This window comes from Hemiscyllium ocellatum, chromosome 35 (assembly GCF_020745735.1).
Source record: "Hemiscyllium ocellatum isolate sHemOce1 chromosome 35, sHemOce1.pat.X.cur, whole genome shotgun sequence".
Classification (NCBI taxonomy): Eukaryota; Metazoa; Chordata; class Chondrichthyes; order Orectolobiformes; family Hemiscylliidae; genus Hemiscyllium; species Hemiscyllium ocellatum.
This window is the reverse complement of record NC_083435.1, coordinates 44,595,336-44,607,212: the sequence shown is the minus strand read 5'-3', so window position 1 is coordinate 44,607,212 and position 11,877 is coordinate 44,595,336.

The window sequence follows — 11,877 nt, the reverse complement described above, 5'->3', positions numbered from 1 at the left end:
TGATAAGGAAAATCGGAGCAGGACCAGTGCACTTAATGGTAGGGTCCTGGGGAATGTTGCTGAACAAAGAAACCTTGGCGTCTAGGTTCATACTTTCTTGAAAGTGGAGTGAGAAGGAGGCAGAGTACTGACTAATGTGGGGTGGCAGTTAGCACTGCTGCCTCAGAGAAACAGTGACCCAGGATCGAGTCCAGCTTGTGTAGAGTTTGCACATTCTCCCCTTGTATGCATAAGTTTCCTCCGGGTGCTCCGGTTTCTTCCCACAATCCAAAGTTGTGCAGTTTAGAATTGGTCATGCAAAAATGCTGTAGTGTTCAGGAATGTGTAGGTTAGGTGCATTAGTCAGGAGTAAATATAGGATAATACAGTAGGGGAATGGGTCTGGGTGGGTTACTCTTCAGAAGGTTGGTGTGGACTTGTTGGGCCGAAGGGCTATTTCCACACTGTAGGGATTCTAAGATTCTATGTTTGGTATGTTTACCTTCATTGGTCAGGGCATTGAGATAGAAGTTGGGATAGCATGTTGCGGATATACAGGGCATTGGTTCAGCCACCTTTGGAATACTGTGTTTAGTTCTGGTCTCCCTGCTATAGGAAAGATGTTATTAAACTTGAAAAAAGATTTACAAGGATGAAGCTGGAATTGGAAGGTTTCGAGCTTTCGGGAGAGATTGAATAGGCTGGGCTATTTGCTCTGGAATGTTGGACATTGAGGGGTGACCTTACAAAGGTTTATGAAGTCATGAGCAGGATGAAGAGAGTGAATAGCCAAGGTCTTTTTTTTCTTGGGATAGGGGAATCCAAAACTAACTGGCAGAGGTTTAAGGTGAGAGCGGAAAGATTTAAAAGAGCCCAAAGTGGTAACTTTTTCACGCACAGAGTGGTGCATGCATGTAACGAACTGCCAGAGGAAGTGGTGGAGACTGGTACAATTATAACATTTAAGAGGCATCTGGACAAGTATATGAACAGGCCTCCCAATAGTCCGAGAGAAGTAGAGGATAGTATTGCGAGGATGATTCAGGAGAAGAGTGAAAGTAGCAGGGTGGTTGTTATGGGGAACTTTAACTTCCCAGATATTGACTGGGAAATCTATAGCTCGAGTTCGTTAGATGGGTTGGTGTTTGTCCAATGTGTGCAGGAGGGTTTCCTGACACAGTATGTAGGCAGGCCAACAAAAGGTGAGGCTATACTGGATTTGGTTCTAGGTAATGAACCAGGCCAGGTGTTAGACTTGGAGGTAGGTGAGCACTTCGGGGACAGTGACCACAACTCGGTGACTTTTACTTTAGTGATGGAGAGGGATAAGTGTGCACTGCAGAGCAAGAGCTATAGCTGGGGACAGGGAAATTATGATGCGGTGAGGCATGACTTAGGATGCGTGGATTGGAAAAACAGGCTTCAGGAGAAGAACACTAATGATATGTGGAGATTGTTCAAGGAATACCTATTGAGTGTCTTTGATAAGTATGTACCAGTCAGGCAGGGAGTAAAGTGTCTAGTGAGGGAGCCGTGGTTTAATAGGGAATTGGAATCCCTTGTGAAAGGGAAGAGGGCGGCCTATGAAAGGATGAGGCATGAAGGTTCAGTTGGGGCGATTGAGAGTTATAAGGTAGCCAGGAAGGATCTGAAGAGAGAGCTAAGAATAGCAAGAAGGGGACATGAAAAGTCCTTAGTTGGTAGGATTAGGGAAAACCCAAAGGCTTTCTATAGGTATGTCAGGAATAAAAGGATGACTAGGGTAGGTATCGGTCCAGTCAAGGATAGTAGTGGGAAGTTGTGCGTGGAGGCGGAGGAGATTGGTGAGACACTAAATCAATACTTTTTGTCAGTATTCACTCAGGAACGGGACTCTGTTGCTGGTGTGAATATTGAGTCACAAGTGATTAGAATGGATGGCCTTGAAGTATGTAGGGAGGAGGTTTTGGGAATACGGGAAAGGATGAAAATAGATAAGTCTCCTGAGCCTGATGGCATTTACCCTAGGATCCTCTGGGAAGCTAGGGAGGAGATAGCAGAGCCATTGGCCTTGATTTTTATGTCGTAATTGTCAACGGGAATAGTACCAGAAGATTGGAGGATAGCGAATGTGGTCCCCTTGTTCAAGAAGGGGAGTAGGGACAGCCCGAGTAACTATAGGCCAGTGAGTCTCACTTCTGTTGTGGGCAAAGTCTTAGAGAGAATTGTAAGGGATAGGAGTTATGAACATCTGGATAGGAATAATGTGATCAAGGATAGTCAGCATGGTTTTGTGAAGGGCAGGTCATGCCTCACAAACCTTATTGGGTTCTTTGAGAAGGTGACTAAGGAGGTGGATGAGGGTAAAGCAGTAGATGTGGTGTATATGGATTTTAGCACGGCGTTCGATAAGGTACCCCATGGTAGGCTAATGCAAAAACTACGGAGGTATGGCATTGAGGGTGCATTAAAGGTTTGGATTAGGAATTGGCTGGCTGGAAGGAGACAGAGGGTAGTAGTTGATGGACTAGGTTCATCTTGGAGTGCAGTTACTAGCGGTGTACCACAGGGATCTGTTTTGGGACCGTTGCTGTTTGTCATCTTTATAAATGATCTAGAGGAGGGGCTTGAAAGCTGGGTGAGCAAGTTTGCGGATGACACAAAGGTCGGTGGAGTTGTGGACAGCGAAGAAGGATGTGGCAGGTTACAGCGGGATATAGATAGGTTGCAGATCTGGGCAGAAAGGTGGCAGATGGAATTCAATGTAGCTCAGTGTGAAGTCATTCACTTTGGTAGGAGTAACAAGAAGGTGGATTACTGGGCTAATGGTAGGCTACTTGGTAGTGTGGATGAGCAGAGGGATCTTGGTGTCCATGTACACAGATCTCTGAAAGTTGCCACCCAGGTAAATAGTGCTGTGAGGAAGGCATATGGTGTACTGGGCTTTATTGGTAGAGGAATTGAGTTCCGGAGTCCTGAGGTCATGTTGCAGTTGTATAAGACTCTGGTGCGGCCTCATCTGGAGTATTGTGTGCAGTTTTGGTCGCCATACTATAGGAAGGATGTGGAGGCATTGGAACGAGTGCAGAGGAGGTTTACCAGGATGTTGCCTGGCATGGTAGGAAGATCGTGTGAGGAAAGGCTGAGGCACTTGGGCCTGTTCTCATTGGAGAAAAGAAGGTTTAGGGGAGATTTGATAGAGGTGTATAAGATGATTGGGGGTTTAGATAGGGTAGACACTGAGAACCTTTTACCGCTAATGGAGTCAGCTGTTACTGGGGACACAGCTTTAAATTAAGGGGTGGTAGGTATAGGACAGATGTTAGGGGTAGATTCTTTACGCAGCGGGTTGTGAGTTCATGGAATGCCCTGCCAGTAGCAGTGGTGAACTCTCCCTCTTTATGGTCATTTAAGCAGGCATTGGATAGGCATATGGAAGTTATTGGGCTAGTGTAGGTTAGGTAGGATTTGGTCGGCGCAACATCGAGGGCCGAAGGGCCTGTACTGCGCTGTATTTTTCTATGTTCTATGTTCTATGTTCTAATAGGAACAGTTTGTAGGGATATGGGCCAAAAGCTGATTAATTTCGAATATCTGGTCAGAATGGATGAGTTGGACTGGAAGGTCTGTTTGCTGTACAACTTTGTGACTCTAATTAAGACACCTTGCTTTTCCATTTTGACATACAGAACTGACGATTCACTGCGTTCTAACTTTGTATTAATATACTTGTACTTTCTCATCCCACTCCAAAATTATTCAGATCCCCTCACCAGATCCAGAACTAAATTACACTTCATGTCAAAATACTGTGAAGCAGGCTGCATCTTCCTGTTGTTAATCCATGTGTGTTATTTAACTACTTGCTGGCTCTTGCAGTCATCTGCATTTCTCGCTGTTTAAAAGTCACTTTCCCTTTTGATTGTCTTGGTACAATTTGCTGCCAAAGTTTGAGGGTCAGATATTTCAGAAAAAATGGCACCTGTGGTGACTGGAAATTTCTGTCTGCTGTTCTACTTTCACCCAATCATTATTATTGACAAAATAGTCTGGGGCTGTGATATGAAAGTCGAAAATTGTACTCTCATTGCACGGGTAAAATTTAGCTAGGTTGACCACTATTTACCTTTCTGATACAAAAATTCCTGATCTTGTTGCTCAACAGTGTGACTATGAGAAAAAATCTAACAGGTGGCGGAATCCGCACAAAGCTGAGTTGAAGGAAGAATGTAGATCACAATGTTCCAGAGATGGAGAAACAGAGGAAGCCCATCACTTTACTCTTCACTTTACATACTTCCTATTATTATGGCTGGCATATGTAATCATTTCATACTGCATTGATCTCTAAACTTATTATTCATCAGTTTCAATGACCCCCATACATCACACAGACACTAACAGCTTTATGTTCCTGCATTTGCTTGCTTGGATCAACACGTGCATTTACAGCGACCCAGATCAAATTCAGAGAGGAGCTGAGGAATGGGGTGTAATAAACACTCAGAATAATATATAAGTTATTGGAAATCTTTCTGGCAAATTCATTTTTCATTCAGGAGTTCAGTCTGCTCCTAATAAATGCATGGATTACAGGCCTTTCATCTTTGCAGACACCATCTGAACAGAGTCTCAATCCTGGTTTCCAAGCATCCCCAGTCCTGCTCAGGACTAGCAGATACCTCCCCAACATTCCTTGTTGACCTGGAAGCTGCTGATGTTTTGTCGAGAATTCCAATGTCAGTGTCACTGCATTTTGGAAAACAGTGTTCTAATGCTTCTCCTTGAAAGGGGCCAGATGTCACATCCTTTAATTCCCCAGACTTTGAACCCAGTGTAGCAATCTACAGTGTGGTGGTCTTGTGGTTATATTTCTGGCTTTACAATCCAGAGAACTGGACTTCAAAATTGAGACAGGTGAGGTAAAATTTGAGTTCATTTCATTTAATAAAGTTTCTTCCAAATCTGATTGAAGATTTGTAGCTCGGGTATCCGTTGTTGTGGTTCTGCTCGCCGAGCTGGAGGTTTTTGCTGCAAACGTTTCGTTCCCTGGCTAGGGAACATCATCAGTGCTGTTGGAGCCTCGTGTGAAGCGCTGCTTTGATGTTTCTTCCGGTATTTATATTGGTTTGTTCTTGCCGCTTCCGGGTGTCAGTTTCAGCTGCAGTGATTTGTATGTGGGGTCCAGGTCGATGTGTCTGTTGATGGATGTTCTTGCCATTTCCGGGTGTCAGTTTCAGCTGTAGTGGTTTGTATATTGGGTCCAGGTCAATGTGTCTGTTGATGGAGTTTGTGGATGAATGCCATGCTTCTAGGAATTCTCTGGCTGTTCTCTGTCTGGCTTGTCCTATGATAGTGGTGTTTTCCCAGTCAAATTCATGTTGCTGGTTGTCTGAGTGTATGGCTACTAGAGATAGCTGGTCGTGTCGTTTTGTGGCTAGCTGATGTTCATGGATGTGGATTGTTAGCTGTCTTCCTGTTTGTCCTATATAGTGTTTTGTGCAGTCCTTGCATGGTATTTTGTAAACTACGTTAGTTTGGCTCATGCTGGGTATTGGGTCCTTTGTTCTAGTGAGTTGTTGTCTGAGCGTGGATGTTGGCTTGTGTGCTGTTATGAGTCCTAAGGGTCGCAGTAGTCTGGCTGTCAGTTCTGTTAGTTTGGCTCATGCTGGGTATTGGGTCCTTTGTTCTAGTGAGTTGCTGTCTGAGCGTGGATGTTGGGTTGTGTGCTGTTATGAGTCGTAAGGGTCGCAGTAGTCTGGCTGTCAGAACTGACAGCCAGACTACTGCGACCCTTAGGACTCATAACAGCACACAAGCCAACATCCACGCTCAGACAACAACTCACTAGAACAAAGGACCCAATACCCAGCATGAGCCAAACTAACGTAGTTTACAAAATACCATGCAAGGACTGCACAAAACACTATACAGGACAAACAGGAAGACAGCTAACAATCCGCATCATGAACATCAGCTAGCCACAAAACGACACGACCAGCTATCTCTAGTAGCCATACACTCAGACAACCAGCAACATGAATTTGACTGGGAAAACACCACTATCATAGGACAAGCCAGACAGAGAACAGCCAGAGAATTCCTAGAAGCATGGCATTCATCCACAAACTCCATCAACAGACACATTGACCTGGACCCAATATACAAACCACTACAGCTGAAACTGACACCTGGAAGCGGCAAGAACAAACCAATATAAATACCGGAAGAAACATCAAAGCAGCGCTTCACACGAGGCTCCAACAGCACCGATGATGTTCCCTAGCCAGGGAACGAAACGTTTGCAGCAAAAACTTCCAGCTCGGCGAGCAGAACCACAACAAAGTTTCTTCCAGTGATGGTGACCTTTAACCTACCATGGAAAACACAACTGGTTCACACATACCCTTTAGGGCAGAAGTAATTTCAAATTCTTACCCAGTCTGATCTGTAAATGACTCAGAATCCAATCTGAATGACCCAATGCTGGAACACAGCATGGAAACACAGCCTTCAGTCCAACAGGAATTGTTGATGTTGCTGCTGTTCCTCGTTGGATGTTCAAGGTTGCTCTGTGCTATTCAGAAGGTTGACAGCGGGAAGGGGTTGAGTCAATACCCGGCAATGACTTTAATGAAGCTGGAAATCGCCTACCAAACTGTTAAGTCACACTTTCTGAAGAAGCACCATGAGCAACAGCCTCTCACACAGGCATGACTTCAGCACTTCAGGATTTACAGCAATAGAGAACACAGCATGGAAACACAGCCTTCAGTCCAACTCGTCCATGCTGAGCTGAACTCGTCCCATGTGCCTGTGTTTGGCCCAGATCCCTCAAAACCTTTTCTATTTGGGCAGGTATCCCAGCCTGACACTGTTGCTGAATAGGGAACCCCTCCCCTGCTGTTACACCTTTCTGACCCTGACCATCTCCATTTCCATTCTGAACAGGAAAATCTCAAGGAGAGAGGACTTGATGCTGTAAAGGCTGTTTAATACCCTCCTGAACTAATCTCTGCCCTCTCACTCGACACCGTTCACTGAGGTGCCTGGACTAATCGGGACAGAGGCCTCTTAAACTGGGAGACTCATTCTCTGACACCAGTTGGCTCTGAGGTGGCTGTGCCTATTGATACCATAGCAACAGCAACTGCTGTTGTTGAGCCCTGGATCAGGGGCATCCACTGCTCCACTGCTAAAACCAACACAGTAGAGAAGGTTGACAGCACCTCATTCGATGATGGCCCATTCAGAGGTCATAACCAGGTACTGGAGCCTCTTTCTCTTTAAATGAGAATTAGGGGACGAGGTGGTGTCGTGGGTCAAACAGCCAGGTTCATACTCAGGTGATATGGGCTAAACTCCTATCACAGCAGTTAGTCAAATTAGAATTCAATGAATACATCTGGAATACAAAGCTAGTCACAGTAATAAGTGCACTCAGAATAGTGAAAAGGCATCTCATTCACTGATATCCTTGTAGCATGGAAATTTGCCATCTTGACCTGTTCTGACCAACATGCGGTCGAGTGTAACTGATCTCTGAGGTGGTTGAAGACAAATTAGCTTAGAAAAAAATATTTCTTTTTCAATAATATCTACAGCCCATGAAGAAAGGAAGAAAAAGAGGCCGTCCTGGATAGGAATTTCGAAAGTGACTTGACTGCCAAAGTACACCATTGGCTGGAAGAAACTTTTGACAGATCCAGTGGTTATGAAAGGCACTAAATAGATATTAGAAATGGGGAAAAGTGTTGGTTTTGAAGATATAGAAAAAGCATGCAGAAAAGGGGTCCAGCAGGAAAACTATTAACTCTGCAGGTACTTAGGGAGGGGTATCTTTACTTTTAGTGAATAATTATGGTTAATTAAATACTAATTCTGGAGTATAATTAATATAAGCAAGTTAACTCTTCTAAAATTAAGTTTTCAGCAAAAACTGAGATAACCAAAATGTCTGAGCTGTACAAGAATGATACAAAATTGATGAAATGTACCCAGTATTGATACAAAATGTATCTTAGTGAACTGTCGACAAAATAATTATGGTCATGTCAGCATTAACAGAAGGAAAAATTGCCAACCTGGGGAAGGGGAAGTATCAAGGGTGGAGCGAAGATGGGCAGTTGTTTAGCCTAGTCAGAGAGATTGGGTAATTAGGAGTCTAGAGAGGTGACCTCACTCAGCTTAAAGGAAGAACAGTGTAGTACTTTGAATTCTCTTCACTTCAATTGCTTTCTGCAATTGGGGTCCTTTCTTGCAAGATAGTAAAATAAACTGTTTCGTTTCCAGCTTTGGTGGTCTCATATAATTTTATTGAGTTTGTTTCTTACAGATTTGGGTGCTCGTCCTGGGATCCCAAGCTCCGGTCACTCTGCAATTTCGGAAAAATTGGCAAAGGTGCACCCCACCGATTTCGGTGGTCTCTACTTTCCCCCATTGCCTCGGCGGCTCAGGCGAGCGAGATCCGGACTGAGAGACCCTGGAAACAAGACGGGCACACGCGACGCGGCAGGTTCGGTCGGGTAACTCTTGTGCACAAGACCTGGGTAAGAAAAAGGTCTTAAATAAGTATTATCCGGGTGACAGGGGTAGGCAGCAGGTTTTGTTTTGATGTCAGTCTTTGCCACGAGTGAGGCGCACTAAGACACGACGGGTTGGTCGGGTAACTCTTATGGACTTACGACCCGCATTCGCGGGCGGTCGGGATTTGCAGTAGTACTTGCTGTTTCGCCGTGGTTCTAGGTGCGCTGAGACGTGGTGGTACCTCTTACGTGCACAAGACCGATCTAGATTTGCAGCAACATTTGTTGTTAGTCTTTGCCACGGACAAGGTGAACTAAGACGCGGTGGGTTGCCACGAGTGAGGCGCACTGAGGCACGGCGGGTTGGTCGGGTAACTCTTATGGACTTAAGACCTGAATTTGCAGCAGTACTTGCTGTTTCCCCGTGGTTCTAGGTGCGCTGGAGCGTGGTGGGTTGGTCAGCATTCGCGGGCTGTCGGGATTTGCAGCATTACTTGCTGTTTCGCCACGGTGCGAAGGGCACTAAGACATGATGATTCGGTCGGGTTACTCTTGTGTACATAAGACCCGGGTAAAGGTACATTTCGGGCGACCTAAATTGACAATGGTTTTTGCTGTCTGGTATTGCTGCGGGACAGGGCGCGCATTCAACCAGGTAACTCTTGTGCACAAACCAAGGTATGAAAATTGACCTTTAAGTATTACCTTGGTGGTCGGTTCCGTATGAGAAGTACGGGGAATTGGCAACTTAAAAAATAATAGAGGATATAGGTCTTTAATTGGCTATATTAATCTAACGAGTAAGGTGTCTACCTGATTCAATCACCCAGCCTTAGACGGTTGTTAAGAGGGGAAATCCCCCACACGAAGGTCAGGACCCTGAAGTGGGTGTGGAAGAAGGTGACACCGGACCTCAGAGAGGTTAATTAAATTATATAAAGAAAAGGCTGAGTATTAAAATGGGAAATAAGAATAGTGGGTTTAAGTGTTGAAGGAGACATGTAGGAAAAATGTTAAGAGATTGGAAGTACAATCCTCGGACGTGAGGAAAGGATAAAAAAAATGACAAAATATCAATGGAAAACAGCCTTACAGTCAGGAGGAATCAGATTATGCTTCGTGTCAGAAGGGCTAGTAACTGAAGGGCTACTAAGGGTACACTTCGTGACTAATTTATAGCCAGACATCCAGAAAAATATTCAAAACCTAAAAGAGTTGTTGCGGGAAGCGTGTCTATCTGTGTGTGTGTGTGTGTGTGTGAGAGAGAGAGAGAGAGAACAGCTGTACAGCTAGCAGAAAGTTTAACCCTTTGAGATTCAGTTTGAATGCACATTTGTTTGTTGGTGATTGAATGTTCCCTGGAGCTTGAGGTCCGGCACTGTTTTGAATCTGATTTCTATTATGGAAATTTTAACATGATTTATTTTAAAGTTAAGGATTTTAAATGAATTTATAATATATAAATATATCTTTACAAGTAAGATTCCTAAATGCATATTTAGGAACCGGCTTTAAAGGTAGACAAGCATAAATTGATAAATTATATTTGAGATTACAGGGAGCAAGAAATAATGCAATATTTCTTTAAAAAATCAAGTCTAAACAAAACATTGGGTGATGAGGAATGGCCATGGGATGGCCCTAAAGCTGTTCAGTTGGTTAAATCGGCTCAGCAATTGATCTGGCAACGTAACATGAGAAGCAGAAACAGAAGGCAAGAATATTGATAGCCATGGTTGATGAGATAATAAAGGACAAAACTAAAAGGAGAAGGAAACCGGAACGGTGGTGGGCAACATGCTGAAAATAAAGGGAGGAGGAGGGATCAGGGAGGAGATGTTAAGGGGTCTGGTAGACAGGAACACGGATCAAACTGGAAATCTCTACAGGCGGGACGTTATTACTGTGGAAAGACAGGTCACTTTAAGAGAGTGTGTCCCTATCCGAAAAAGGAAGTAAAGGCAATGCCGTTTATGAACCTTGAAGAAAAATAGGGGTGTCAGGGGTTCCTGCCCTTGGGGACCCACCAGGAACTCTTGATAAATTTAAAGGTGGGACCTTACAAAGAGGATGTAGTTTTCCTGGTCGATACGGGGGCAGCAAGGTCATTCTTAAATTTTAAGCCCAAGGGAGTGGGAACAAAAAAGTTAATTGGATTATGGTTACAGTTTTGTGATGAGAGGCACGAAGAATCAGTTTTGCGCTCATGACGAGATATTGCCACCAAATTGGGGATTGAATTAACTGCAAAAGGTGCTGTGGAATCTGTTGAGGTTCTTAAAAATGAATGTGCTTGAGCAAAACAATTACAGAAACAAAATGAGAAGTCACAACTGACTGGTAAACAAACAGAACTGCGCAATTACAGTTTTTAAAAAAATGTTTTAGTCACTTGTTGCATTTCAACCCTGAATTATATAATATATATAATTAATAATTAATATTTATAATAAATCAATTGTGTTAATCTGAATCAATATTAATTGGCAGGATTCCTTCACATATTCTCAGTGACCTGTCATATTGATTCATGGTTAATTTAAAACATGAACTGCATTAATTCATTGTTAATTAAAGAATGGAAAGCTACATTACTGACCAGAGTGTGTGCAGGCAGTAGCAGCAACAGCCTTATTGGTAGAGGAGAGCCTTTTGGGGGAGCCTTAATAGTCAGCACCCATCATCAGGTACGGAGCATACTAAATCTGAAAGCAGGATGATGGCTCACAGACTCTAGGATCTTGACTTATGAGACAATCTTAATAGTACAGGATGACCTTGTGTTAGTCACAGACAGTTGCTTGAATCCAGCTGCATTTCTGTGGCGGAGAGAGACCGGGTGGCCCCTGGCAATCCAGAACATTGATATTACTGAATATCAGACTAAAGTGCGAATGGACTTAAGAGACGTACCGTTGCATGCGGGAGCTTGGTTGTTTATCGACGGTTCCTCCCGGATGATTGAGGGTAAAAGATATAATGAATATGCTGTAGCAGATGGGACAGAGGGAAGCATTATCGCGGCTGAAAGACTGCCTAACGGCTGGTCAGCCCAAACTTGTGAACTCTACGCCCTAGAAAGAGCTCTCAGAATTTTAGAAAACAAAAAGGAACGATATGTACAGATTGCAAATATATGTTTTAAAAAAATGGCAAGAAAGAGGACTGATAAATATCAGAGGAAAAGAACTAGCTCGTGAGGAATTGATAAAACAAGTGCTGGAATCCCTGTTACTCCTGAGAGAAATAGTGGTAGTTCATATGAACAGACATCAGAAGGGGAATGACCTGGAAGTAAGGGGAAATGGATGGTCGAAGAGGTAGTTAAAGAAGCGACCCTGAGTCCACAAGGAGCAGTGATGTACTCCCTGATACCTACGGTTTCAGATTTTCG